Genomic DNA, 27,912 nt, shown 5'->3' with positions numbered 1-27,912 from the left:
AGCACATCTAAAGTAACCATAAATCCTCTGAGTGTTAGTCTAGGGCAAAATGAAACGTATGCCCCGTTGTACTGCATTGTAAGATGCATAGTACAATGACGAGAGTTACCAAAAGTAGTAACAAAGTAACAGTACTGACAGCCTGAAGGATATGTCAGTTTCCCCATGACAAATGAGCAAACCCCAGCCAGTGTCGTGAAGCTTAAGGCTTCGCTGCACTGTAAAGAGGTCAGAATCAAAAATAGGAGCAAACAGTTTGGGGGTCCGTAGAAATGGAAGGAAACGTTCTGTAAAGAGATTTCCTAACACATGTGATGTTCCATAAGGAAGTGCATGGGGAGCGGTTCAGTTCGACATGGCCCTTCCCAAGACATAGAATACACTTCCTCTGAGGCTCTGTCTCCAGAAGAACCACCTGTTTAGCAAAACGAGGTCTACCCCCTAGTGAGCGAAGCTGCCCATAAATGCATCCACGCCAACATTTTCATGAACTGCTCCATAAGCCATGCCTAGATGCAGGGCCATTTTAACAGTTTTGGGGGCCCGGGGCACAGACAGCCTTTGCCACCCCCCTCTAAACCCATGTTGCCTCCGCGACACCCATGCCCCCTCCCAATGTGAAAAATAAAGGGATTACATATCTTGAGTCCAATTTAACAGATACTCCTCTAAGCTTTAAATGGATTATCTAGTTGTTAATAAAATATAAACACTATACATCTGTGATCTGTTTCCCCAAGAGGATGCTATATTAGGGGCATTTCAATCTTTGTTTTTGTTTCGAATAATATATTAATTTTGAAAGAAAATAAAAAAAGTATTTTAAGCAAGCCTTTATTAAACAAAATGAAAACCTAACAGTTCAACATGAAGTTTTTTTTTTCCTGTATGAATGTGTCCAAAGTACACACGCACGGACACACAGCTGCCTCTCTCTCTCAAACACACATTCGTACTCGCTCTTTCTTACACCTACTCTTTGACCCACACAGTCACTTACATATGCTGTTCTGCATGCATTCGTTCACTCTTTTACACGTCTGCTTTTTATATACAAACCTCTGACAGACATGTGTGCTCCTGGCTCCTGTGCACATGTGTTTTCACTCTGTTGCACACACTTGCACAATCTCTTGCATACGCACTCAAGTCGAAGTGGTTTAATAACACAAAACATCCCAAATGAAATTCCATTCACTTTACACATACAAAAACACTGAAAAGAACATGTTCCATTCCCTACAATTGAAACCACCCTGCAAGAATCCTGCTGCATTAACTGTTTGCAAACCAATATTTTAGATGAGACCCGCTATGCTCCTGGAAGGCATCACACTTGGGATGTGAACCCCACTCCACATATTTGACCTATTACTTTATGCCCTCAAGGGTTCGTCATACTCCCCCTTTATGCCCTCAAAGGTACGACATACTCCCCTCCCCAACCCACGCGGTCTATTCGAGGACCGCAAAGGCGAGCTTAATCTTTTTGAGAACTTTTGAGTGCCTCTCCATACTGCCGACATCCCATAAAGAAATATCTATGGGCTGCAGAGAAGATATTGCAGGCCGCGCACATGTTTATAGGTGCAGGCACTCTATCACACCTACACACAGAGACGTGCACGCCTGTTGCTTGTGCAGACTCAGAGCGCACGTGCAACTGCGAGTGACTACGTGAGGAATGGACCCGTGCTCGCACGGGAAGCACGGCGGGGAGCATCCGTCAGGAATAGTGACGGGTATCAGTAGTCATATCTAGTATGCTAGTATTATTCTTACTACTCCATGCAGCTCTCGCATTAGACACAGCAACAGAGCCCGTAGAGGCAGTGCCTATGACATGTGAACGCATGTGCATCTGTGTAATTGCATTGCTTAAACATGGGGAGAGGGAAAACCCACGGCGCCCCTTTTATTTCTTTTTGTCTATGCCCCTTAACATTTTTGTATGTGTTCTACTTGTTCCTTTAAAAAACAAATGCAAATGTGCACACATCTGTAAATTTGCAGATGTGAAGACTTGCAATCAGAGGTGATGAGCTGAGGAATAAGAAACAGGCCGCAGGTCAGCGGTTATTATGGAGAGAGAAGCAGGTAGGAGAGAAAGCAGGGCAGCTGCATGGTGGAGAGAGGAGCAGGCAGGGGAGAAAGCAGAGCAGCTGGCAAGGGGGAGAGGAGCAGGCAGGGTAGGAAGCAGGGCAGCTGGTAAGATGGAGAGAGGAGCAGGCAGGGGAGAAAGCAGGGCAACTGGCAAGGTGGAGAGAGGAGCCGGCAGGGTTGAGAGCAGCGCAGCTGGCAAGGTGGCGAGAGGAGCAGGCAGGGGAGAAAGCAGGGCAGCTGGCAAGGTGGCGAGAGGAGCAGGCAGGGGAGAAAGCAGGGCAGCGGTCATTGAGAGAGAAGCAGGCAGGGGAGAATGCAGGGCAGCTGGCAAGGTGGAGAGAGGAGCAGGCAGGCGAGAATGTAGGGCAGCTGGCAAGGTGGAGAGAGGAGCCAACAGGGGAGAGAGCAGCGCAGCTGGCAAGGTGGCAAGAGGAGCAGGCAAGGGAGAAAGCAGGGCAGCTGGCAAGGTGGAGAGAGAAGCAGGCATTGCAGAAAGCAGGGCAGCTGGCAAGGTGGAGAGAGAAGCAGGCATTGCAGAAAGCAGGGCAGCTGGCAAGGTGGAGAGAGGAGCCGGCGGGGTGAGAGCAGCGCAGCTGGCAAGGCGGCAAGAGGAGCAGGCAGGGGAGAAAGCAGGGCAGCGGTCATTGAGAGAGAAGCAGGCAGGGGAGAATGCAGGGCACCTGGCAAGGTGGAGAGCGGAGCTGGCAGGGGAGAGAGCAGCGCAGCTGGCAAGGTGGAGAAAGGAGCAGGCAGAGGAGAAAGCAGGGCAACTGGCAAGGTGGAGTGAGGAACAGGCAGGGGAGAGAGCAGCACAGCTGGCAAGGTGGCGAGAGTAGCAGGCAGGGGAGAAAGCAGGGCAGCTGGCAAGGTGGACAGAGGAGCAGGCAGTCGGGGCAGGGAAGCAGGTAGTGCGTTATATTGGTCTCCTTGATGAGGAGGCGGGAAAAGCATGCAGTGGGAGCATCGCCTTGATATGCAGGCAGAAGAGGTGCAGCACACAGCGAATGCAGGGAAGGGACATTCGGCATTTGTGTGCAGCGTGATAGAGACGGGCACTATTGGGCACGGTAGGCAGGTATACGTGTGGCAAGCAGGGAGTGATATACAGTAGGTGGAGAGGCGTGCTGGAGAGAAGTGGGCGGTTGGCATGCAGTGAGAGCGGATGACCGGCACAGTGGATAGTGACAAACCACGAGGAGCGCAGTGTGTGGCAGGAACAACTGCAGCAAATGACCACCTATGTGGTGGGCTGCGTGGAGAGGGCAGTGACGAGCAGTAGACAGTGGGAGCAGCAGGTGGATGGCAGTTGATCAGCACTGCTGCACTGAGGTGCCCCGCCCATGGGGGGCGGGGCTGCTCGGGGTAAATCGCAGCCTGGACTGCACATGACCCGCAATCGAGCTATTTATGCGGGTTTGCCTAGGCAACTTTTGTTCCAGCACAGGCATGACTGCAATGCACTACATCCATCTTTCTGCACGAACGTTAAAACAACGCGGGAAAGCACGGGGGGCTTATTGCAAGATTGGTCTGTTAGAGAAGTGTGTGCAAGAGCAGGGCAAGCATCTTAGCAGGTTTCCGACAGGTGTCCTGATGCTTACTGGCTGCTGGGTCCAGGCCAGGGCCCTGGGCCCAGGAGGACTAGGAGTCGGGTCCCCAGGTCCGCACCGCCGGACCTGCGGCCCTTGGTTGGAATCACTTTGAGGGCGCCTACGGTCACTTACCTGATTTGGAGTCGGCTCGGCTGCCGGCGGGGGACTCTGTCTCCTGCACCACGCAGTGCAGCAGGCTCTCTGTCTCAAGACTGACGCCACGCATAGACAGCTTTACAGTAAGTCGTGAAGTGAAGGTGGCGCCGCACTGCCTCCTGTGGCAACAACACGTCACCATGTCATTTCACTGCAGCCAATGAAAACCGCACATTCTGTGTTACTATACAGAATGTATCAAATACTGCATAGTAACAGAATGGTAGTTTTCATTGGCTGTTTGTAACAGTTTCTTGTTGCATTGCTATTGCTGGTCCCTCCTAGCCATGGCCTGCAACAATGATTTATGATCCAAGCGAGGTGGAAGACTGGCACTCACGTGACTTCACTTGCTGTCAACTCAAAATCAGTAAGCCGGCCCGTGGGGGTGGGGGGCACAGAGAGGAGGGCACTATGTTGTTGCTTACTTCTTGATTGAACTTTACATTAAAGTCACAGCCGGGAAGGTTGACTGGTGTGCCCGTGCCTCCTGCGGCAGGCTGGCACATGTTATTCTCACACCCCAGGATCTGTGGGAGCCCCCGCAAGTGCCCCCAGGATGGGGGCTCAGGGCATGTGCCCCGTTTGCCCCCCCCCCACACCCTCCAATAGGGATGCCCCTGCCTAGATGCACTCACTGCCTTCCTGTAATCCCAAACTACAGGAAAACGGTAACATCTGAATCCCTGCACTCACTTGTGGAACATTACTACTTACTGGAATTACTTTTTTTTTGGAGGAACACCCAGTCAGTCAGTATGCCCTAACCACGTGCACTCCCTTTGTGAAGATGGGATTCACTAAAAAGCACAGTACACCATTTCTGTTAGCCATATGAGACTAAATGTGCCTGGTCACGTGGCATTCTCCCTGAGCTGTTGCCCTGGAAATCTCTTAACTCAGTCGAAGGAACTGGGGAGTGGGGAAGGGGGGGGGATTGCACTGCATTTTGGTAGATGGACTTGAGAATTGCAGCTGTTGGGTTTGTAGTTAGTGTTGCAATCCCCACTTCACTCTCCCGCATCACTGCCACTTCCCAAAAGCAACCCCCCCCCCCTTCCACTGTCGCCTCCTGATTTCTCATTAACAGCCTTTACTTATCACTCCTGAGGTGGATCCCTGTGCATGAAAGACTTAGTAAAACTCCTGCAAAAATGAATAACCCAAAAGTCATTCTTTTCATCTGCATCCGTTAAGCATTTTCAGTATCAACATTTTTTTTTTTTGCAGATGGTTTAATAAGCTTGTATCTGAGAAAGCTTTTACTGCATTCTTGCCACCATGTCTTTCACAAGAATTCAGTCTACTTTGTTTTCAAGGATATTACGTTCAGTCTTGCCAAGACCTCTTTAATGTTCTTCCTACAAATAGGTAAGCATAACACTTCTAAAAACAGTATTTTATTGATGTAAACAGATTTTTATATTTTCATACTTGCAATCTTATTGATGTCCATGTTGGTGCCTGTAATGATTTAGCTACTTTGGGTCGTAATTAAGAATATAGGATCATTACAACCTATTATGAGATTTGGTTTCCCTTCACTGTTGAGAAGCCCTGTTTCTTACCAAATGCTCATCCTGCCTTTAATTGTTGTATATGTTGCTTGTATTCACACAAAGGTCCCATTTAGATAGCATTTCTGAAATCTTTGTGACCCTTCTCTTGCAGTATGACAAACTAGGATTTTTGTTTTAGGCTGCAGTCTTTTGCACATTCCTGAGCCTATACTGTATGGTTTAGCGTGTGAGATAGCATCTCTTTCCAACTGATGGTTGGAGAGGGAATACTTTTTTCGGGACTCAATACAACTGTTACAGCATTCAAATCTGCCCTTGGCCTCGAGGAAACACCTGCACCGACCCATCTCATCACCCCACCCATAGATTTCCTCGTTGGTTCACAATGCAAACAATCTGAAGGATAACCATACCATTCAAGTGTTACCTCTCAGTTAATTTATGACCCCTTCCCTTTAACTCCCTAATCTGTATGTACTACCAGTAATGGCTGACCAGTCGACTAGATATATATTTTACGTAATGTTATTTGTGTATGGCTTTTATTTCATGTTCCCTTCTGACCCCATCACCTAGTGAACGACTCTTGTGACGGGGGTTGGGAATATGACAAGATCAAGGGGCCCCAAGGACACTTCAAATTAGGGTAGGCGTTGTTCCGTTGCCATGCCAGTGCCAGACTTAACCCAAAGGAGATGCAAAGGAACCCAGAAGAACACCACTGTCCCTCGCTTCTAGCGATCTGTAAATTGAGCATGGGTTGTTGGAATCTTTCCATGATTTACTTGAGTTGAGACCTTGTGAACCGAACAGCCTTGTATCTTAGCGCAAGGGACATCAGCTACAAGAATGCACTGGACTTTCTAAATGGGTAGTAGGTCCTGGGAAGCAGTACTGTCCAGAGACATAAACACCAAGGACTAAGGGTACAACAATGCATCTGGGTCCAACGGTCAAATCCTGCCCGCACCATATGAAAAGAAAAGGCTGCTCTGGTACAAATGGAATTTCCTTACCCATTCAGGAGCCAAATGGGAGATCCTGACTGCAGGGAAGCATTGGCAGCTGAGATAGACATCCAGGGACTACACAGTACAAGCATCGACTAGGAAACAACCTCCAAATCCTTTTTGAGGCAAGGACATGCTGAGTACTGAAGCGTGCAAGAAGCCAAAGAATGAGTAGGGTAACCTCACAACACCCAGACATAGAAAAAACAACCCACTTGGGGAAAAAGCGTCAGTGCACTCTTTCAAGAACAAGAGGTTTATTTTGTATACAAAATGTAATGACGACAGGGTATTATAGGTCTCCTTCCATGGAGCTCTCTGCCTTCATCAAAGCAAAAATCCCATTATAAACCTAAAAATCCTCATCCATGACTCATTCAAAATGGTGTTCATCCCCCACCCTCATTTGCTGCTGCCTATTTACATGTGAATGGTCACGTATGGCCCCTTTTCCCATTGGTCGTATCATCTTTTCATCCATCTTCTTCACATGACGGCAACGTCCCAGTCACCTTGAGTTACTGAAAAGTAATTGGTTATACTTTAAAACTCACTACCATATTCCCAGAACTAACCACGCGATATGCACTTGGTCGTCCACGTGAGCTCAGAAGATGACTTCGAGGTCAGCCTGGTCCTTGCGAACAAAGCAACTCTTTTCTCATCTCAGACACGCAGGTGTCCCATCATGCCTCGCTGCTGCTGTTTTGTGAATATTGACATCACCCTTGGCTCTCCTTGGTACAAATCACAGACTTTGTTCTCGGTTCCCTCCCTTTATCAGCTACCCCTCCCAAGAGCAAGTCCTGGGATCCCCATGTGTCCCACTAATCCATCCAGTTCATGAAAGATTTAGGAGTATTTTCCTGGACATCTGGTAGTTAAATGAAATGACCATTATCCTGGGGGGGCTCTAGTGTCCTAATTCTCAAGTTGTGTTTTGGAAGGACCTCTGCCCTGGCTCCCATGGTTGTTTCCTTTGCACTAGGTCGCAGCTCTACTCACATTTGGTTGGTCACTTTCCTACCTAATTGTAAAAAAGACTAACTGCACGTAGTAGATTCTACATGCATAACAAAAAGAGGAAAAACTCAAAAGCATCTAGGGGACAAATGTGCAGAACAAGTATCACACAAGGCGGAGTGCCCTAAATGAACCACTTCAAATTATGATTCTATAAAACCACGCCCTTGCTAGGGCACCTGGCTATCGGAAATATTTGAATGAATCTATTAAATGGCACACAATTGAAAATAAGAAATGAAGTATTTATTCGGTAGGGCCATGGATAGATTGTACATAGCACTGCGACAAAGCAAATGTTAGTTCCGCTTAAGGATATGTTCGAACTCTCATAATGCATGCGTCTCCCACTAGCCACCTGAAACAGGGCTCCCCCCCACTGTGCTGCCCTCTACCCATTCCCCACGTTAATATACTTTATCCTACATCCCGTCCCAATTCCTCCATACTTTTGGGACATTCTGTCCTATGGGACCGAAGCACTTTTTGAAGCATCAGAAATATTATTTTCCTTTTTTATTTTTACGCAGGGCCATCGTGCGTGGCTGTAGCCCCACCTTCCTGAGAACCCGCTCAGCGCTCTTCAGTCCTTTTCTCTGTGTGGTCAGTGTCAGACGCACTTGCATTGTTGGGATTTTTTATTTTCCCATCTTGTCCTTCAAACTTCCTGCTTCAGCTCCCCAGTCCTCTTCATCTCCGTCTATGCCGGAGAGAAAGGATTTTGTGTTCTCTTATTCTTGCGAGCATCACTTCTTTACTGCGACTCTCTATCCGTTCGCAGTTCATCGACGAGAAGATGAATTGCCTGTTAAAGTTCATAGCTTTTTTAGGGCAAATCGGCTGGATGTTTCCTTCCCGGGGTCATCCAGTGCTGGAAGGAAGCCTCACCAGGGTCCACCCTGAGGTATCCCGAAAGGGATCTAATCTGGATACTGAAGTTACCTCCGAGGATCCCCTTCAAGTAGCTAAGCGTACCGGGGTCACACCTGAGTCTCCCCATCCAGGGGCTCAAAATACAGGGGTAATTCCTGAGGTTCCCCACTCAAGGGCCAAACGTACTGGGGTCACCCCCAGGTTCCCCGGAAAGGGGCAAAAAGTACTGGGGCCATTCCCGAAGATCCCCAAGTGGGAACTAACAGCAGGACTGAGGGTCCCCATTCCAGGGGTCTTGACACCGGGCGTCAGCCTGAGGGTCCCCTCAACGGGGCTGAACTCCATACCGGTTCTGCTGAGGGAAGAGAAGAAGTCGGGCATAAGCTCAAGGTTTTCGACTACCAGCACTGCCGAGGTTCCCTCACATAGGGCTAAAATAGATTACAAGGCTTCTAAAAATCCTGTCATAACAAGAGCTTTGAGATAGGCCTGTGAGGCAGGTTTCTTCAGGGTGTCATAAAATGGCGGTGCACTGTCGGAGGCTTCAGACAGGAATGTTGACTATCATAGACAAGAGCAAATTGGGGCTGCTGATGCTTTTGGAGCTGTCAGAAGCCTTCAATTTATTGAACCATGATTTGTTAATAAAAAGTCATGCAGAGGGGAGAGGAAAACTCAGAGCCAGAATGCATTAGCTGTGGAGTTCCACAGCAGGCTTGTCTTTCTGCGGCTTTGTTCAATGTATTCTGTTGTCCTCTGTGACTTACTGGACGAGCTGGGTATCGGCTTTACAAACTATGCAGATGATGCCTAGCTCGTCATGGAACTAAGTGGGGATTATAGTGAAGATTCAGAGGAGGATTCCTTCATCTATGAATCAATTAAGGTATGGGTGACGGTTAACGGAGTGTGTATTAATGGATCCAAAACTGAGTTTCTCATATTTGGGAACCAGTCAATCACGAGTGAAATTGAATGCAGAATATGTAGGCTTTCAGATCAAACAATTGATCCACATTATCACAGAAGTTAAACACTTGGCATTACGCTTGAGCCTTCCCTGAGTTCAGCAGGTCATACCAGTAATGTTGTGAATAAAGGGCAAGACCATCGAAGATTGCTCTGATTAATTAAACCATTCCTCTCTCGGGCAAACTGTATTACCTTGACTAGAGCAGTGCTAATGCTGAGGTTGGATTATTGTAATGCTATCTTGGTGGGAGAAAATAAGATGCATCCATAGGATGCAGGTACTGCAGAAAGATGCAGTCTGTATCGTAAAATGTATCGCAAGAGGAGGCCCAATCTCTGAACACAGAAGCAATTTGCATTGGTTGGCTATTGAGGAGTGTATCAGATTTAAAATTAGCGCAATAACCCATAAGTGCTCAGAACTGCTTATATGGTTCAGCATCGGCATATCTTCGGGATGGTCTCTAGCAATCTGCCAGTACCACTAGGTCTAGTGACTCTATGCTGCTTCGTTGCCCTCATATTATGTGAGCAAAGGGTGGCGGTCGTTCCTTTTCAGTGCAAGCAGCCATAGCATGGAATAAGGTACTTATTGAGCTGAGGCTGATTACAGATTTGCATTGTTTTAGAAAACGCTTCTGTTTAAATGAGATGAATAACCCCGATATCTGATCTGTCTCACTCACATCAGTCTGTTTGCACCCTGATGCCTGCGTAGCAACAAAGATAATCCAGACAATTCATCATTTAACAGTGTGGCCATTCATAAGTACTTCAGTGTACACTTCTCCCTTCAACTGTAAACTTCACCCCTTAGTGATCCCCTCAAAGGCTCACAAACTTGGGGCCCCTTCTGCAGCAACCTCAGAGTTCTAGTCATAGTTTGTCACTGTGGCCAAACAAATCCTCTTAAATATGAGAAAGCTCTATCGCCTCACCTACTATACTTTTACAGCCTGTCCCCCTTCCTCTGTGCTGTATGGGCATCCTTGGATGGGGAGGGTACCGCAATATTTTGGCCCACAAAATATGCACTTCTTTGACATTTAAGGTTGTGGCAGTGGGCATTTCCCCACCCTCTAGTGCAACATCGCAGTGCTTTTTGAAATGTTTTATTTTTGCGTCGGTCTAAATGGACGGTTGCACAGCGTCCGTGATTTTATTATTTTTTTTTTCCTGCACACTTTTTTTCTGTTCTTTTGTGCTGTTTATGTCCATATGTATCACTGCCACAGGTGCTCCTGACCCTGCAGCGCATGCCGGATTTGAGTGGTTTCTCCTGGTGTGCATTACATTTCTGATACTCACGTGCTTTCAGTGTATGGTGGCTGACGAAAGGTGGGATTATTGCACAGCCTGCAATGCTTTGACACCTAGATCCTCAAAGAATAGGCTCTCCTGGTTGAGCAAGATTATTTTTTCTAAATCAAATTGTCTCCGGATCATCTCCGTGGTTCTCCCACGGAAAGACTCATTCAGAGAAGGTAAGTACTCCTTTATTTTGTAAGGTTGTCCATCACTGGGACTCCTTTCTAGGGAGCTCTCCTGTAACTTGGGGTTGTAAAGACTCTTCTACTGGGGCCCATCCTGAGACATACAAGACTACTGGTGTCTGCAGAGCTCGTTCTGATGGGCCATTCAGCTCCTGTCCCCGGGCTCTGTCCTATCCTGAAGGGGTCCCTTTATGCACACGGACTACCTGGTTTTACAACGAGGGCACTTAATCCTCCATTATCTCTCCACGGTCCCTAATGGTTCCAGACAATATCCTGAAGGTCCATCCTAGAGCGCTCATAAGCGCTGCACTGGACGTTGGGTCCCCAACGCATTCCTGATTCCAGTTATGAAGCATTGGCTGACAAAATAACGTCCCGGTGAATCTTCATCAAAGAGACTCACAGAATCCATCAGTCGACCAGTCAGATTTCACATCAGTTTTGACAACCGATTCATCTCGGAAGGGCTGGGAGAGGGCCCTTGTGTCCTCAGACAGCGCAAGGTCTTTGGATGGGTCCCGGCACACAGACATAAATTATCTCTAACTCTAGGCCATTTATCCGTCACTGTAGTAATGATAGGAACAGAGTACAACATCAATGCTTTAGGCATGGTAACAGTTGAAATTTAGGTTTGTGCAGTTTGCCATGGGATCACACTCCAGGCTACTCCTATTCCAGGAAAGAGTAATACAGAGGCAGACAATCAGTAGGCTAACATTAAACAGTTACGAATGGACGATTTTAAGTGTGTGCAATCTTTGTCGTCTTCCAGAGATTTTCTTGATGCATGGGTAATCCCAAATGCCCCAGTTTTTCTCCCTGGGAACACGGTTTCGACAGGAGACTCATTTCAGATTAGATGCACTAAATTGTTACGCATTCCCTCTGACTCCTCTCGTCCAAAAGGGTAAACCGCAAGTATCGAGCTTCCAGAAAGTGCATGTTGATTCTGCTACCTCCAACCCGGCTTTCCACAGTGTGGCAATCCGATGTGACACACATGGCAATTCGGGGGCCTCTGCTGGAGACAACCGGGTTCATGCTGTATCGGCAGGGGTGTGGGGTGAGGCATGTAGGGGGTTGAAAGCAAATGTTGCTTTAAGAGACAATCCTAGGAACAAGAAAAGATTCACGCCTAGATATCTTTTGGGTAATACAGTATGCTATACAAGTGTGCTCAATCCTTCACATACATAGTAGGGATGTTGGTTTAACAGTCCCTGTGTATGGATGCGGTTTTATTTAGCGCACCTGGGCAAGATATTGGTTTCTGAATGATAGATTAATCACGAAATGTTGTGTGTTTATGTGTGTGTATATATATATTTCTGAGGCTTGTGCAATCTGCTTAGATCACATGCTGTGCATAGGCCGACATCTAGTGGAAGCTGCGGAGTATTACAGTTTGTTTTTCGAAACTCGAAAATGGGCGTCGACATAGGGCGGGCCAGTAAAACTATCCCTAGTGTGACGTCCACTGTGCCCATGATCCCTCACGCGTGTAGGACCCTCAGATTGTTTTTTTTCCGCCATACTGGTCGGAAGCATTTCACGGAGTTCCCTGGCCTTAGCCATACTTTTGCTAAATATTGTTATATTTACCCATTTCTCCACCCCAACGTCGAGTCACTGAACTTCCACACTCGACGCCGGCCCGGAGAAGAATTCGACCGTCGACAGCTGCACGACGGATTTGGGCCTCGGAAGGCCTCTGGCCTCGGCCCTGCAAGTAGGGATATAGGTACATTCTTATATATTCCTACACTTACTAGCCCGCTGCCACAAGGTGCGTATGGAGGGTACCCCTTTCCAATTCTGCCCCAAGTGCAACCGCAAGTACCCTTGGGTCGACAGGCACGCCACGTGCAATCTCGGCTTGCCGAGCGACCACCCCGAGGCGAACTGCAGAGCGTGTAGTAGGTTTAAACCGAAAACACTTAAGGACCGCTCGATCAAGCGTTGGGCCCACCATGCCATGCGTCAGGAGGCCATGGCAGCGGAGGGCGCCTTCAGCGTTGGCAGCGACGTCGTACTTTCAGACGGCGAGGGCAATGTGGTGTCAAGAGACAGCCGAGCGCAAGTCCCCGACCTCGAAAGGTCATCCGGCAGGGCGGCTATGGGGAAGACCCCCGCCGACACAAGCGCTACCCACAGCACTTCCACGAAGCACATGAAGTCCAACCGAGACTCGACGCGCACGTCGAGTTCTCGGAAAGAGGCATATAGAGAACGGCCTGAATCGGTGTCCTCTGGGCGTTCTCGATCTAGATCGTCGCATGACTCCAGGCAATCATCCACTGTTGCCAAGAGTGCCTCGCTCCCCAGTGTAACGGAAGTTCGATCGTCTGACGACGAAGCCGACTTCCATCCCAAGACTGCACTCCAGGAGTCGGCGCCCGCAGACCGCGTAACGGCGGCTCCCGAGTCCCTACCTCCACGTTCTAAAGATGGGGACACTACCCCCGACCCTCGACGCCAGGCGTCGGAAGGCTCCGGAGGGGAGAAAAAACAGGGTAAATACTCTTCCGCCCACGGGGAGGGGGGGAAAACGACGGAGGAAGCAGTCTCATCCTCCTCACACACCTCAAAAACTTCCCACTCCACATAAACAGACAGACAAGTCCCAGTCCTCTGTTATCCCAAGGACACCTGCTAAAACCAGTAAGTCTAGTCAGGATAAGGCAGAGAAACCCCCAGAAAGGATCATTCCCAGTTCTAGAGAATGGTCTAGTGGTGACATAGACAGGGTTATGTCAAGGATGTCTTCATTGGTAAATTTATACACAAAAAACCCTGAACACTTTCTCTCCTATACTCCTGACGGGTCAGCACCCTCAGGCTCTAAGGATCCAATACCTCCAAGTAAGAAGTCCTGGTTTGAAGCCCCAGCACGGTCTTCGGACCCCTTCTATATACAGCCCTACTCCCAATATCAAGGGGATAAATCTTTTTGTGAGGATCCAGATTTGGGCATGTTGGAAGAGAAAACTGGTACGGGCTACTATGGGGATGATGAGGACCAAGAAGAGGAAGACCCTGAGACCTACAGAGTAGATTCCCCAGTAGAGAAAGAACCCCCGATTACCGACTCCCCTGTCGACCATCAACCTCTCCTGAATGAAGTTCTGTCCCGAGCGGCAGAACATTTCCACATTGACACCCAGGGTGCTCAAGAGGAGAGGGACTTTGCAGAAGAGTTAGTGGGAGAAAAGAGGCCTGTTGCTCAGGCCAACCCTATCCTTAAGTCTGTTCAGAGAAGAATAGACCCTTCACTTTTAAATCATAACCTCACCAGGGCAGTGAACCCCAGGATAGAGAAACTTTTCAGGGCAGCCCAATCAGACCCACTGTATATAAGGGGGCATCTGAAACCGGACTCCCTGGTTGTTGCTAACACCAGAAAGAGGGCTGAAACACCCTTGTCATTATCCGAAGCTCCTCCCGACAAGGAGAGCAAGAAACTGTATGGTTTGGGCAGGACCTCCACTTCCGCCTACCAGGCAAGGATTGCCAACTCCACCACCCTGTTGGCCAGCTACAACTGCCATCAGTGGGAAGAAGTCGCGGCACTCATAGACTCCGCCCCAGAACCCTTAAAGAGCCAGTTGGCACGAGTTGCGGCGGAGGGAAGAGCCGTGTCCGGTTGCATTTTAAAAGCAACCTTTGATGCCACGGATAACGCCGGCCGATTGATAGCAGAAGGAACTGTTATCAAGAGACACGCTTGGTTACAGCAGTCTGGATTCAAAGCTGAAACCCATGCATCTTTGTTCGATAAACCGGTGGAGCCGGATCTGTTGTTTGGTAAGGCGGTCGAGGACGTGCTGAAAAATGACCAGGACGAGTATGAGACACTCAAATCCCCAGGCCAACTAACCAACAAACCCCCTAATCAGAGAGGGAATGGCAATTTTCGTCGCCCACGCGGCCAAAATTCCTAGAGAGGATCTAACTATTCCCAGGGGCAGGGTACACCGTGGAACAATAATAACCAACAGTCTACCCAGGGTTACGGCAGGGGTAATAAAAGAGGACGTGGTAAGGGTAGAGGCAGTCCCAGTAAAGGAGGCGGCATGCCTCCACCAAAACAGTGACGCTCCGTTCAGGGTCCCTTCTCACGCAACCCCAGTAGGGGGACACATTTCCAACTTCACCCAAGTTTGGGAAGGGATCACATCAGACAGATGGGTGCTGTCCACAGTATCTGCTGGGTACTGCATAGAACTGTTAGAGCATCCCCGGAACCATCCTCCGTGACAAAGAATACATTCTTTGGAACACCAGAAGATCCTCCTCGAGGAGATCGTCAATCTGCTAGCAAAGGACGCGATCGAACTCGTCCCGGGACACCAGGTAAACAAGGGTATTTATTCAACTTACTTCCTTGTGCCAAAAAAAGATTTAACAATCCGCCCAGTATTGGATTTACGGCCTGCAAACAAGTATGTCAAGCCCCAAACATTTCGCATGACTACTCTCCAAGAGGTAATCCCCCTCCTAATAAAGGGGATTACATGGCAACATTGGACATGAAAGATGCCTATTTTCATATTTCCATGTTCCCAGCGGATAGAAAGTACTTGCGCTTCAGGGTGGACAGTCGGCACTACCAGTTCAAGGTACTGCCCTTCGGTATAGCTTCAGCTCCAAGGGTATTCACCAAGGTACTGGCAGTGGCGGCAGCACACCTACGCAGGGAGGCAATCCCGGTGTACCCTTCCTTGGACGACTGGCTCATCACGGGGGAGACCCCAGTAATTTGCAGAACAAACATTCAAAGGACAATCGACCTCCTCTTCGAATTGGGCTACTCAATAAACGAGAAAAAGTCAAGTCTGGTGCCAAGCACCTCCAAACAGTTCCTAGAAGCTGTCCTAGACACTCAAGAGGGGTTGACCTTTCCTTCCGAGAAAAGAATTCGGAATATACTGCTGCAAATTCCGCAATATCAGTCCGGTCGACAGATAACTGTACGCAAAGCAATGCGGTTGCTGGGCATGATGGCGTCATGTATTTACCTGGTCCCCCACGTGCACCTGTGCATGCGTCCCATGCAGGAATGGTTGGTGAAACAGTGGTCTCAGGCAAGTGGTCAGTGGGACGATTTAGTGGTCGTTTCGCCAACACTTGTACAAAGCCTAAACTGGTGGACAAGAGAGAATCTTTCCAAGGGGAAACCCTTTTACGATCCTGAGATACAGGCGGTAGTCACAACCGATGAATGCCTGACAGGGTGGGGAGCTCACCATCTCCACCACACAGCTCAGGGTCTCTAGTCTCACTCAGTGGCCAAGAATCGCATCAACCTGCTAGAGCTTCTGGCAGTATTCAGAGCGCTTAAAGCGTTCGAGCCCTACCTGCTAAATCTGTCAGTGCAAATCCGGATGGACAGCACTACAGCCATGTTTTACCTGAACGAGCAAGGAGGGACTCGTTCGCAAAATCTGTCCAAGCTTGCCCAGAAAATTTGGATATGGGCACTCAGACGGAACATCTTCCTGTCATCGCAACATGTTCCAGGGTATCTCAATTCTCTAGTGGATGCTCTAAGCAGAGACCCCCCTCCCAGAGGAACACGAATGATTTCTACACAGAAGCCGTAGAAGATATCTTCTCTCAGTGGGGTTTCCCCGCTGTAGACCTATTTGCCACAAGCGTAAACAGACAATGCCCAGGATTTGCATCCAGGTTTCCCCAACCTGACTCCCAGGGGAACGCCCTGTGGATGAACTGGTCAGGAATGTTTGCGTACGCTTTTCCACCAACTCCTCATCAGGAAGGTGGTCAACAAGATGAACAGAGAGTCGATGACGCTCGTCCTGGTTGCTCCCATGTGGGTGAGACAACCGTGGTTCCCACACTTACGCAGATTAGCCGTGTGCGAACCGATCGAACTTCCGGCCTGGTACAACCTACTGTCCCAGCCCCAAGGTCAAACAGTGCATCCTCAACCCAACTTAATGAACCTGGCAGCATGGCTCCTGAGGTCATAGTTTGGACATCTCAATTTCCCTCAGAGGTGTATGGACATCCTAAAAGAATCTAGGAAGCCAAACACGAGGCACTGCTACTTTGACAAATGGAAGAGATTTGTTATCTGGTGCCAGAATAAACAAATCAACCCAGTTGATTGCACTCCTTCCACTATTGTTACATACATGCTCCACCTGCTGGATGCAGGACTGGTCTTTAACTCACTGAAGGTACACCTGGCAGTCCTGTCGGCAAACGCCACTTCCCATAACACGGTGTTGTGGTGGAAAGTACCAGTAGTTAAAGCCTTCATGGAAGGAGTAAAGATACTTCACCCTCCTATTTCTAACCCACCACCAGGATGGGACCTTAACGTGTTGCTATCTAAACTCATGGGTCCCCCATTCGAGCCCATGCATAAAAGCAGTCTCAAACACCTGACTTATAATAAGACGGCCTTCTTAGTAGCTATTACATCTATAAGAAGGGTCAGTGAAATTCAGGCTCTGTCAGTGCAAGATCCTTTCTTTACTGTCCATAAAGATAAACTGGTTTTACGCACACACCCTGGGTTCTCACCTAAGTTTATTTCTAAATTCCACGTGAACCAGTCCATCAAGCTTCCGGCTTTCTTCCAAGACCCACAGAGCTCGGTTGAGGTGAAACTACACACCCTACATGTGCGTAGGGCGGTCCTCTACTATGTAAACAAGACCAGACCGCTAAGGAAAACAGACCAACTGTTTGTCTCCGTAGCTACAGGCAAAGAGGGGGATCGCGTCTCTAAAGGTGCCATCTCTAAGTGGATTATTAACTGTATCCAGCTGTGTTACTCCCTTTCTGATAAAACTCTGCCTTTCACGCCAAGAGCCCACTCTACAAGAGGCATTGGGGCCACTCTGGCTTTCATTGCAAATGTCCCCCTTGACACCATTTGCAAAGCAGCTACTTGGGGCTCTATTCACACTTTTACTCAGCACTACTGCATTGACACCCATTCCAAGACAGATACCCAAGTGGGACAAGCGGTTCTAAGACATTTATTTGCTCATGACCCTTCTCACATCCCACCTTCTTCTTCAGGTACTGCTCGGTAATCTATGCACAGCATGTGATCTAAGCAGATTCCACAAGCCTCAGAAGGGATACATTACTCACCGTAATCGTATTTCTGATGCTTGTATCTGCTTAGATTCACATGCGATCCATCCTTCCTCCCCTCTGAGAGAAGGCGCATGGATGCTTGTAGACTTACCTTTCTTTGTATCTGCTTGGATCATCTGTACTCGCGCTTCTCCTCATGCTACCTCATGTCAGAAAAAATACAATCTGAGGGTCCTACACGTGTGAGGCATCATGGCTACAGTGGACGTCACACTAGGGATAGTATTACTGGCACGCCATGTGTCGACGCCCATTCTCGAGTTTCGAAAAACAAACTGTAATACTCTGCAGCTTCCACTAGATGTCGGCCTATGCACAGCATGTGAATCTAAGCAGATACAAGCATCAGAAATACGATTACGGTGAGTGTTTATATATAGGCAGAATGTTGTGGGTATTCATAACGTTGGTCATCATCTGTCCACTGTATAGATTTCTGTCGATGGATCAGATGCAGCAGTGTGCAAGTGTCTTATGGACTTCATTAATGAGAGATGTTTATGAATTACCTGTTTTGATTTGACAAGAACATTATTTTACTGTGTTTTCTTTCCCCCATTCCCCGTCTGTTTGGATGTATTGTATAGCCTGGATGAATATTTGTGAATTTGTATAGGCTGTGTGTATTTTTTTTTTAAGTTTTTGTGAAATATTTGTGGGATGGGTCTCAGCTTTACCCAGGCTCGGTGCCTGATGAGGATAATTATTTCCATTTGCAGAAAAAAATATACTCTGAAAAATATTTAACTAATTAAATATAAAAATCTTAATAGTGACAGAAACCAAATTAGACTCATTTCAGCCTCACTATTTTAGGGGTTTTGGAGTTGGGTTATTTCTCACGGACAGCCTCTGCAGATCCCAAAATAGGCAATTGCTAACGTGGTACAAATAAGCACTTTCGTAGCCACACAATATAAAGTATGTACTTTGGCCAAGAGCAAACCATTGTGTTGTATTCCTTATCAGACTGCTTTAAAGCTTTCTGTGGAACATGATCTTAATGGTTGGTAGCCTCCAGTCCCTTAAGTTACTGAACTGGACCAAATAATAGAATGTTACTAAATGATCCAAACTATTTCTAGGACATCTACGACTACTCAAAACAGAAGCACATCAGCAAAAAAAGAATGCAGCAGGACTTTGGCAGCACTCCAAACCAATATCTTGCTGGTTACTGGGACCAGCTTAGTAGAGCTCTGATCCAATGTTGCATGGCATTGGGCTACTACTCCCTGCCGCGTAGGTAGAACTCGAACAGCAAATGGATCAAGTAAACCATCATGAGCTACCATCCTTGTTCCACTGACCCTTTCCCTGTCTGCCTGGGGAAATACCTCAGATGACTGTGGGGTAGATGGAAAATGCAGAAAGAGAACTAGGGAAATGTTGGCAGTGACCATGCTGCCTTCACTACCCAACATTTGCCTTTGTTCAGATTTGCAAACCGAATTTCGAATGGATTGGGTCTTCCAGTGTATTCCACATCTTTGACATGTAATGTCTGCAGCTGTGCTGCTTCAGAATTTTTTTCCGCAGATGGCATCCTGCGTCCATGGCGTCGGGTCAATGTCCTTTGAAGGCCTCCGTCGATGGTGGCGTCACTGGATGTTATAAATAGGACACACAGCGCCCGTAGCCTCAGTTCCGTTTTTTCTGCAAACGTGTTTGCTTCGAGAACTCGGCACGTCTCGTGTATCTTCATCGAAGAAAATGTTTTCATCTTCTACCCTACTGACTTTGCGGTCTGGGTTTAAAATATGCCGGAACTGTAAGTCCAAAATGATGATTACAGACCCACACCGCGTCTGCTTGTGGTGTCTGGGCGAAAGTCACGATACCGACGACTGCTCGAAGTGCCAGTTGTTGACTGCCGAGGCCTTGCGGGAGCATAAGGGGAAGTTGGGTTTCTAAACCTTGTAAATCTCAAAAACCTATGGGTATTTCCACCGACGATTTGAGGGGTGACTCTCGTCGGAAGGAATCCTGGGGATCTCGGTCCCGGAGTGAGTCTCCCTACTCATCGTACTCGTCTCGGCACTCCCGGAAGCAGCGTCACCGATTGGCTGCCCTGTCGTCATCAGATGATGGCTCAAGCGAGGGAAGTGGCTTGTCCCACTAAACCTCGACTCCTGAGGAACGGGAGGTATTCAGCGAGCAAATGCTGGTGATTTTTCAATCCCGGGGCGCAGTTCCGTCCGCGCCTTCGGTAGAAGCCGGCAGGGAACAGTCTTGGTCCGATGCTCGCGCACCTTCTGGCCAGGGCCCTCGGCGCGATAATCATTGGGAGTCGTTGAGGTCCCGTACGGACATGGCTCCAGTGGATTGCCAGAGACGTGCTAGATCCGGGTCTCGGTCTTTGTCCCCAGCGAAACTGCAGAAATCTGGAAAGGGCTCAGGTTGGTGTCGACACCGTTGGCACCGTGTCCGTCGAGTGCGGCTGTCGTAGCTTTGCCTTCGATCCAGCCCTCGGAGCCTTCAGTGCCTTTTGTTGACACCAGCGCCCTGGGCACCCTCTACTCCTTTGGGGCAATTTGGCCGGAATTTGCCAGGGGAGGCCCATGGCACTGTGGATCCTCAGAGAAAGGCTTTATCCAAGAATGTGAGGCCTGTTGTGGACTCCAGGGCTGCTCCTGTCCCTAGGAAGGAGTTCTTTCATTCTCTGCTTGATATTTATGAGGATGAGAAGTCAGATATGGAGTTGGAGCCTGCTGAAATTCATGTGGCTCCTGACATGGTCTTTTCTGAAGACAGTCAGTTGCGTCAATCTTTGCATGATGCCAGTGGCCTTGACACATCCAGAGGTGGAGTTGGTAGGCCAGAGCCAGGGGCTCATGTTGAATCCTCCTATAGGAGGTTGATGTAGAGAGTTAGAGTATCTCGGGTGGTCCAGTCGTCCGGTTGCATTCGATCAGGATGACCTGACTGATATTTTGGATCAGGGTCCGTCCACTGACCCAGTGTTGCCTTTTCATTTGGCATTGCAAAAAAGGGTATCGGCTACTTGGCAGACCCCGGAGTCTCCTCCGGCGGTCAACAATTTGTTGACTAAGAAATACCACCCATCCTGTCGTAACCCCAGATACCTATCTACTCCCCCCCACTCCACTTCATGCGGCTATGGCCCCCTCGAGGCAGGCGGCATACCCTACCATCCCTCCTGATGGGGACCACAAGCGCTTTAATGGTTGGGCACGCAAGGTATTTTCTGCTGAGAGTATGTCACTGAAGTCGGCCAACTCCACCTGTGCCTTGGCAAAATTTTCCCACACACTGTGGAATTGTCTCTCTAGCAGCTGAGCATATTCCTGAGTGGGGAAGAAAGGGATGGGTTTCTTGCTCTCGTGCAGGATGGCAAGGATGCCATGTGTGAATCCCTTCAGTCTGGGTTGGACACGGTGGATAATGTTAGCCGGTCCATGGCTGCGAGCACCGTGATAAGCAGGTTTGCGTGGTTGCGGTAGTCGCGTTTTGCCCCGGATGTGCAAGCCCGTCTTCTGACCATGCCCTTTGCTGGCTCTCGTTTGTTTGGTAGCAAGGCTGTCGAGAGCCTTGAGAGGTTGCAGACCTCAAAAGCTGCTGGTAAATCTTTTGGCGCAGCTGTACGTCAACCTCTGCCATTTCGTCCTAGGGGACAACAGTGGATGCCTTCCCTTCCCACATCGGCCTCAAGACAATCCTTCGGGGAATATCTATTTGAAGCTTCCAGATCCGCTCCTTGTGCAGGAAATCTTGACCCTGCTGGAGAAAGGCGCTATAGAATTGGTGCTTGTGGCGGGGAGGAACTGGGGATGGTATTCCGCATATTTTTTTATTCCAAAGAAAGACTGGGGACTGAGACCCATCTTGGACTTGCGTTGGTTGAACAAGTTCCTCAGGAAGGACAAGTTCAAGATGGTCACTCTTTATCAGGTCCTTCGACTTCAGGGTTGGTTGGTGTCTCTGGACCTACAGGATCCTTATTTTCATGTGCCGATTCATCCAAAGCACAGAAAATACCTGAGGTTTGCGGCTGGCAACTCGCACTTTCAGTTTCGGGTCCTGCCATTCGGATTGACCACCACCCGAGGGTTTTCACCAAGCTAATGGTGATGGTGGCAGCGTATCTCAGGAGAGGGGGGGTTCACGTCTACCCCTACCTGGACAATTGGTTGGTCCGGGCGCGTACTCCCGAACAAGCTTTGGATCATCTCAACCTCACCTGCCACTCCCTTCACAAGCTGGGCTTCTCCCTCAATTTCAAGAAGTCGCATATGACACCTTCCCAACAGCTCCAGTACATCATGTGTTGGACACGTCCTTGGGGAAGTGCTCGCCTCCCAAGGGGAGGGCTCATCATAATTGTACAGATGGTCAACAAATTTCAACATGCCCAGAGTCGTCTTGCTTTAGAATTCTTAAGGTTGCTCGGCCTAATGGCATCCTGCATTTTTCTGGTGCCAGAGGCCAGACTGAGAATGAGAGCCCTTCAATGGGTTCTCAAGATGCAGTGGTCACAATTCTCAGGCAAGATGTTGGATCCCATTCAGATTCCATTCTCGGTCTTGCACGATCTTCTGTGGTGGGCCAGAGAAGGGAATCTGATGAAGGGGGAGCCGTTTTGGCAACCGTGGCCAGAGCTGACGGTGGTGATGGATGCTTCCCTAACAGGATGGAGAGCTTATGCCAACGATCTGAGCGCCAGCGGTCGTTGGTCTACATCGGAGTCCAAACTCCACATCAACCTGTTGGAGCTGGGGGCCATCAGGCAGGCCCTGAAGGCTTTTCTGCCAGCTGTGCGGGGGAAGAGTGTCCTGATCATGACGGACAACACAGTGGCCATGCATTACCTTAACAAAAAAGGGGGCAGATAGGGTCACTCACGCTATGCAGAGAGGCGATGCAGCCCTGGGTCTGGGTGATACAGCATGGAATCTCACTCTCTGCAGTTCATCTAGCCGGGGAGGAGAATGCGGTGGTGGAAGCTCTGAGCAGGCAGAGCACTGTCTCCCACGAGTGGGAGTTGGCTCAGGAAGTCCTTCTGGAGATCTTAGCCCTTTGGGGAACCCCTCAAGTGGATCTGTTCGCGAGTGTGAAGGATTTTGCTCAAGGGAATTTCCTCTGAGAGGAGCCTTGGAGGACACATTTGTCGTGGATTGGTCATTCCCACTAATGTACGCGTTTCCTACGGTACCCGTCATTCCTCAGGTGCTAAGGAGGTTGCGGAGGTTCGGTTCCAAAATGATCCTCATTGCTCTGGATTGGGCCAGGAGAGCGTGGTACCCGGACGTTCTAGAAATGGCCATCTGCCCTCTCTTCCACAGAGAGGATCTTCTCTCTCGCGTGTTGGGTTCTCATCCAGAAGTCAAGACTCTCAACCTTCATGCTTGGTTTCTGAAAGGTTGAGATATAAGGATTGGGACCTCCCGGATGACGTGCTGGAGGTGTTGTTTTCGGCCAGACGGCTGGCAACCAAATCCCTGTACGGTTGCCGTAAGTTTTGCGACTGGTGCAGCGGAAACAATGTCGATCCTTTTCAGTGTTCCATTCCGATGGATCTTTCTTTTTGCTTTCTTTGGCCTACAGGGGTCTTCAAGTGGGTACCATTAAAGGTTACCTGGCAGCGCTGTCGATTTTCAAGCGCTCGTTTGAAGAACGTTCTTATTTAAAAATTCCTTTGATTTCCCAATTTCTAAAAGGGCTCACAAAAGTGTTCCCGCTGTCCCTGTTTCAGGTGCCGGTTTGGGATTTGAATTTGGTCTTGAAATTCCTTATGGGTGTCCATTTGAACCTCTGCACTCTTGTCCTTTGAGATTGTTGTCTTTCGAGACGGTTGTCTTGGTTGCAGTTAGATCTGCTCGCAGTGTGATAATTTCATCTAAGCCACCCTTTACTGTGTTCCACAAGGATAGGGTTGTACTGAGGGTACGTCTGTCCTTCCTACCTAAGGTAGTGTCTGAGTTTCATCTGAGCCAGAAAGTGGTACTTCCTGCTTTCTATCCTCCCCCCTCATCCTGGTAAGGAAGAGGAGAGACTTTATAGGTTGGACCCTAGGAGAGCTTTGAGCTTTTATATCTCTAGTATCTCTAGGATGTCCAGGGTCAGAGTGGACGACCAGCTTTTTGTGGGATACAATGGACACCGATTGGGCAAGGCCGTTACTAAACAGACCTTCTCCAGGTGGATTATCCTCACCATTACTGAATGTTACAGATTAGCGGGGAAAGGACCCTCCGGAGGGGTTGAGAGCCCACTCCACTTGGGGCGTGGCTACATCCAGAGCCCTGCAGCAGGGAGTTGCTATTAAGAATATTTGTGATGCAGCAACGTCGTCTTCCATCTATACCTTTGTCGAGCATTACTCCCTGGTTACGCTCCATGGTCAGGATATGGCCTTTGGTAAAGCAGTGCTTTATTCTGCCATCTGATTGGGTATTCTAAATTCTTTTCCCTCCTCCTTTCACTGATACTGCTTTGGGAGTCTGTCAAATATGTGGAATACGTTGGAGGACAATCCATTCGAAGAACTAGTTACTTACCAACTGGTAATGTTCTTTCGACTGGATGTTCCTCCAACGTATTCCACATCGCCCTCCCAGCCTATCCCACTCAAGAATTTCCAATGGTATTGCAGCTTGCGTTCCCACAAGGCTAGGTGCAGTCAAGCAGTTGTTGTGTACCAACATGTTACAGGTTATGGGGGGAAAAAACATAAACTGAGGCTACGGGCAGCATGCGTCCTATTTATAACATCCGGTGACGTCACCCTCAACGGAGGCCTTTGAGGGACATCGACCTGACACCATCGACGCAGGACGCCCTCTGCCAAAACTGCCAAAAAATAATCCGAAGCAGCACAGCTGTGGACATTACATGTCAAAAATGTGGAATATGTTTGAGGAACATCCAGTCGAAAGAACGTTACCATTTGGTAGGTAACTAGTTTGTCTAAGGTCATGAGTGACAAGAGAGCACTGCATAGCAGGAATTATAGTACCTTGGTAGCTTTGCAGCTGCTTTTCTGGGATATCTGTGGAGATGTCTGTTTAGAAACTCCTTGCTGCAAGCTGTTTTTCTTTTTTTTGGTGGGGGTCCCACTCTGTCTAAGCCTGATTGGGAATCAGCTACTACAGAGCAATCGTTCCCTGTTTTACTGGAACCCAGGAACCATTCCTCCTTGGGACACTGGTAGTGTTGCCACAGTGAATGGACGTGCTGCCTATTCTCTGCATTGCGAAAGTTGCTAGTACCGCTGCAGTTCTTGCTGGTGCCCTGCACCTGGTCTCCATGCGGACCCTATATCTCGGCAATCCAAGCTCTTGTGTGATAGGCCTAGGCATTCTGCTGCTGCCTGATACAAGGGGTTTATCCAGAGCACAGTAACTGGCTAGTGAAACCTTTCGGACGTAAGAAATTGGTTCAGGGTTGTGATGGGTCTCCAACGCTATTTCAGACTGCAGAGCATTGGAAGGAGCTTGATAGGTCAACATGTTATGTTGATTTATACCGCGCACCGCTTCTACACAGGGGCAGTCTCCAGGCGCTCTAAGAGGTGACTGCACATTATTGGTTGAACCGTTACCTTGTTTATGCAGGCTGTTTCAGGCCTATGACTTAAAAGACCTCTGGAGAGTTTGCCATCCTGGAGAGAGAATTTTGCTTCTACTCGGACTACCTATTCACGAATAAACTATATGCACTCTGTCACTCTTTGATCAATAGTGGGTTTGGAGTAAATAATTGAAATTGATTCATATCAAGTAGCATTCTGGCTGGATCTTTGCCGTGGCGAAGTGTTGGAATCAGGCTGCAGAGTGCATTTGCATTGATGTGTTGGGAGACAAATAATTTCTTGAGAAGACTCTAGAATGCATATTTTTTATCAGGGATATTTTGGGTTTGTCTAGTGTTCAGACTACTTGGGATACTATGAAAGCAATGCTTGGAGATGGCTGAATTTTGCATGCTACACATCTGAAGAAACTGCAGGATAAATGTCGAAATACTAATCACTTAACAAAAAGGAAGCTGAAGCGACTTTATCTGACCTTAAGGAGACTGACACTGAGGGTAGGAAGACTAAAAGAAGAGTAGAACAGCTTCGAAAATGAGCAGGATGAAAAGACAGCCATATGAACAAGGTCATGGGTATGGGAAACTCTTGACCGTGCAAGAAGCAAAACTGAAGGTTGTAATTTAAAGACCGTTTTGGATAAAGATGAGGCTCTGATTAACACCTTCATGAGTATCTTTGTTATGGGGTCACCTCCTCGTTTGGGACGTGTTTTGAAGGCTTTTTTCAAGAGGCTGCACTTTCCATCAGATGCAGACGGGCCCATGTTAAATGAGATTGACGTGGTGGAAGTGCTAGGCGTAATTAAGGGAATGTGTGAGAGCACATCTTCTGGACCAAAGGGCTTCTGTGTGGAGTTTTTCCTAAAGAATGTTCTCTCCCTGATTTAATGCGAGAGGTGGTGATCAATGTGATCCTAAAGCCAGGATGGGGCAAAACACTGTGTTGCAACTCTGGATTGATTTCCTTACTAAATGCAGATGTAAAGATTCCATCCACCAGAGTCCATTTAGGGGGCCAATTGTGATTGCTCAATAAAAAGCATTTACCATTCACTAACTGATTAGGTTTGAATATAATTGATTCAGAGTTGAGACAGATTAGCCTCTGTAGGTATATAATGTGCTTAACAGCCTTTCGAAACATGTTTTAGGCTTCTGTCATCGCCTCTATTCAAATGCAGCTGCTAAGCATTCATATGGGTGAATGTCCACATTTAGGGAAACAAATAACATTATATTTCTGCCAAATGCTTACTGTGCGTTCATCTTTGTTGCCTGCTTGCAACCTTGCATCCATTTGCCAATGACAGCTGGAGGAGTCGGGAATGAAACTAGGACACAAGTTAGCCATGGTTTTGGTTAAAGACTTTTATTAAAAATAAAATGGGTGGATAAAGGTCTCTCTGAATCTGCTCTAAGAGGAATGTCCATACCTTAAGATAAACTAAGGATCTGTCTCTCCGAATGTCAAAATCAAACTATCTTTGTGTTCAAAAGTTCAATTCTGACCCTCACAATGAAACTAAACTATAAAGGTGTAAAGGGAAAGGTCTTTAACCATTGAAGCTCTTATAAAAGTGTTCAGAAAAGACGAATGAATAGTTACAACACAAAAGCTCTTGTTCCAGAAATGGTGGCCCTCTTCCCCTGGATTTCTTTTCAATGAATACAACAGTTCATTGTGTCTTTCTTGGCCCACAATAGAACTGTTGCAACCAAAGCTCCATAGCTTTGTAAATCCTTCTATCAGGACTTGGCTTTCCTTCTTATGCTTAACACAGTTCTGATATTCCTCCACTTAGAAGTTCTTATTCTCTAAACCCTTGTAATTGCATGGTATACTTTCCTGCCATGGATTTTCGTGTTCACAAAGTTGTAGTTGCCTGGTATGTTCTCCAGCCAGTGCTTCTTGCATTCACACAGGGTTTCAAACCATTTCCACAATTGTATATTTATTTGATTGGATTGTATATCGTCTTGATATACATTTCGTTTTGGCATTCCAGTGTTTACATTCCATGCATTCACATACGGACAAGGGTTTTAATCCCGTTACCCTTTTTACAGTTAGTCTCTTCGCATTCTCACTTTCTGTTGTTCTTGTAAATGTTATTAATATTTGGCGCGATCGCCGATACGCCTTGGTGTCTTTAGGCTGACTCATTTGCTCTTGCTGGCGTTCTCATGCTCGTTCGGTGAAGGTACAAGGCCTGGTTGCCCTTCATGGCCGTTTCCTGTTTGTGTTCCCTTCTCTCGTGATGTCTCTTCCACTCGCCCGCTTTGCCTCAGGCTCCAGTGAGAAAGGGGCTTGTTTGTGGAAGTCAGTGAACGCCCAGCAGTCTTTTCTTGAATCCTGGCGTCCCGGCAGCGCGACCCACAGTGTCAGCGTTTCCCCTTGTCTTTGCTGGTAAGATGCCTGGCTCCACCATGCCTCCTTCTGCCTTTTGGTCTTTCGAGCTTCACAGAAAGGTAC

The 27,912-nt window shown here is 48.1% G+C and overlaps 1 protein-coding gene across 4 annotated transcripts in view; it reads left to right on the top strand.

Moving 5' to 3' along the window:
* Nucleotides 1-27,912, top strand: part of PIK3CB (phosphatidylinositol-4,5-bisphosphate 3-kinase catalytic subunit beta) — a 2,502,085-nt gene that overhangs the window by 442,819 nt on the left and 2,031,354 nt on the right. For 2 of the 4 annotated variants that reach the window (XM_069617988.1, XM_069617989.1), the window contains exon 3: nt 5,082-5,222. The exons of the other annotated variants lie outside the window; for them this stretch is intronic. The gene's annotated coding sequence lies outside the window, so the exon portion shown is untranslated. The remainder of the gene's footprint in view (nt 1-5,081; nt 5,223-27,912) is intronic. 4 annotated transcript variants of the gene reach the window in all.

The sequence above is a fragment of the Ambystoma mexicanum genome, chromosome 10 (assembly GCF_040938575.1).
Source record: "Ambystoma mexicanum isolate Mex_15411 chromosome 10, UKY_AmexF1_1, whole genome shotgun sequence".
In the NCBI taxonomy this organism is placed as follows: Eukaryota; Metazoa; Chordata; class Amphibia; order Caudata; family Ambystomatidae; genus Ambystoma; species Ambystoma mexicanum.
The sequence above is the reverse complement of the archived record's forward strand: the minus strand, read 5'-3'. Positions and strand labels throughout refer to the sequence as shown.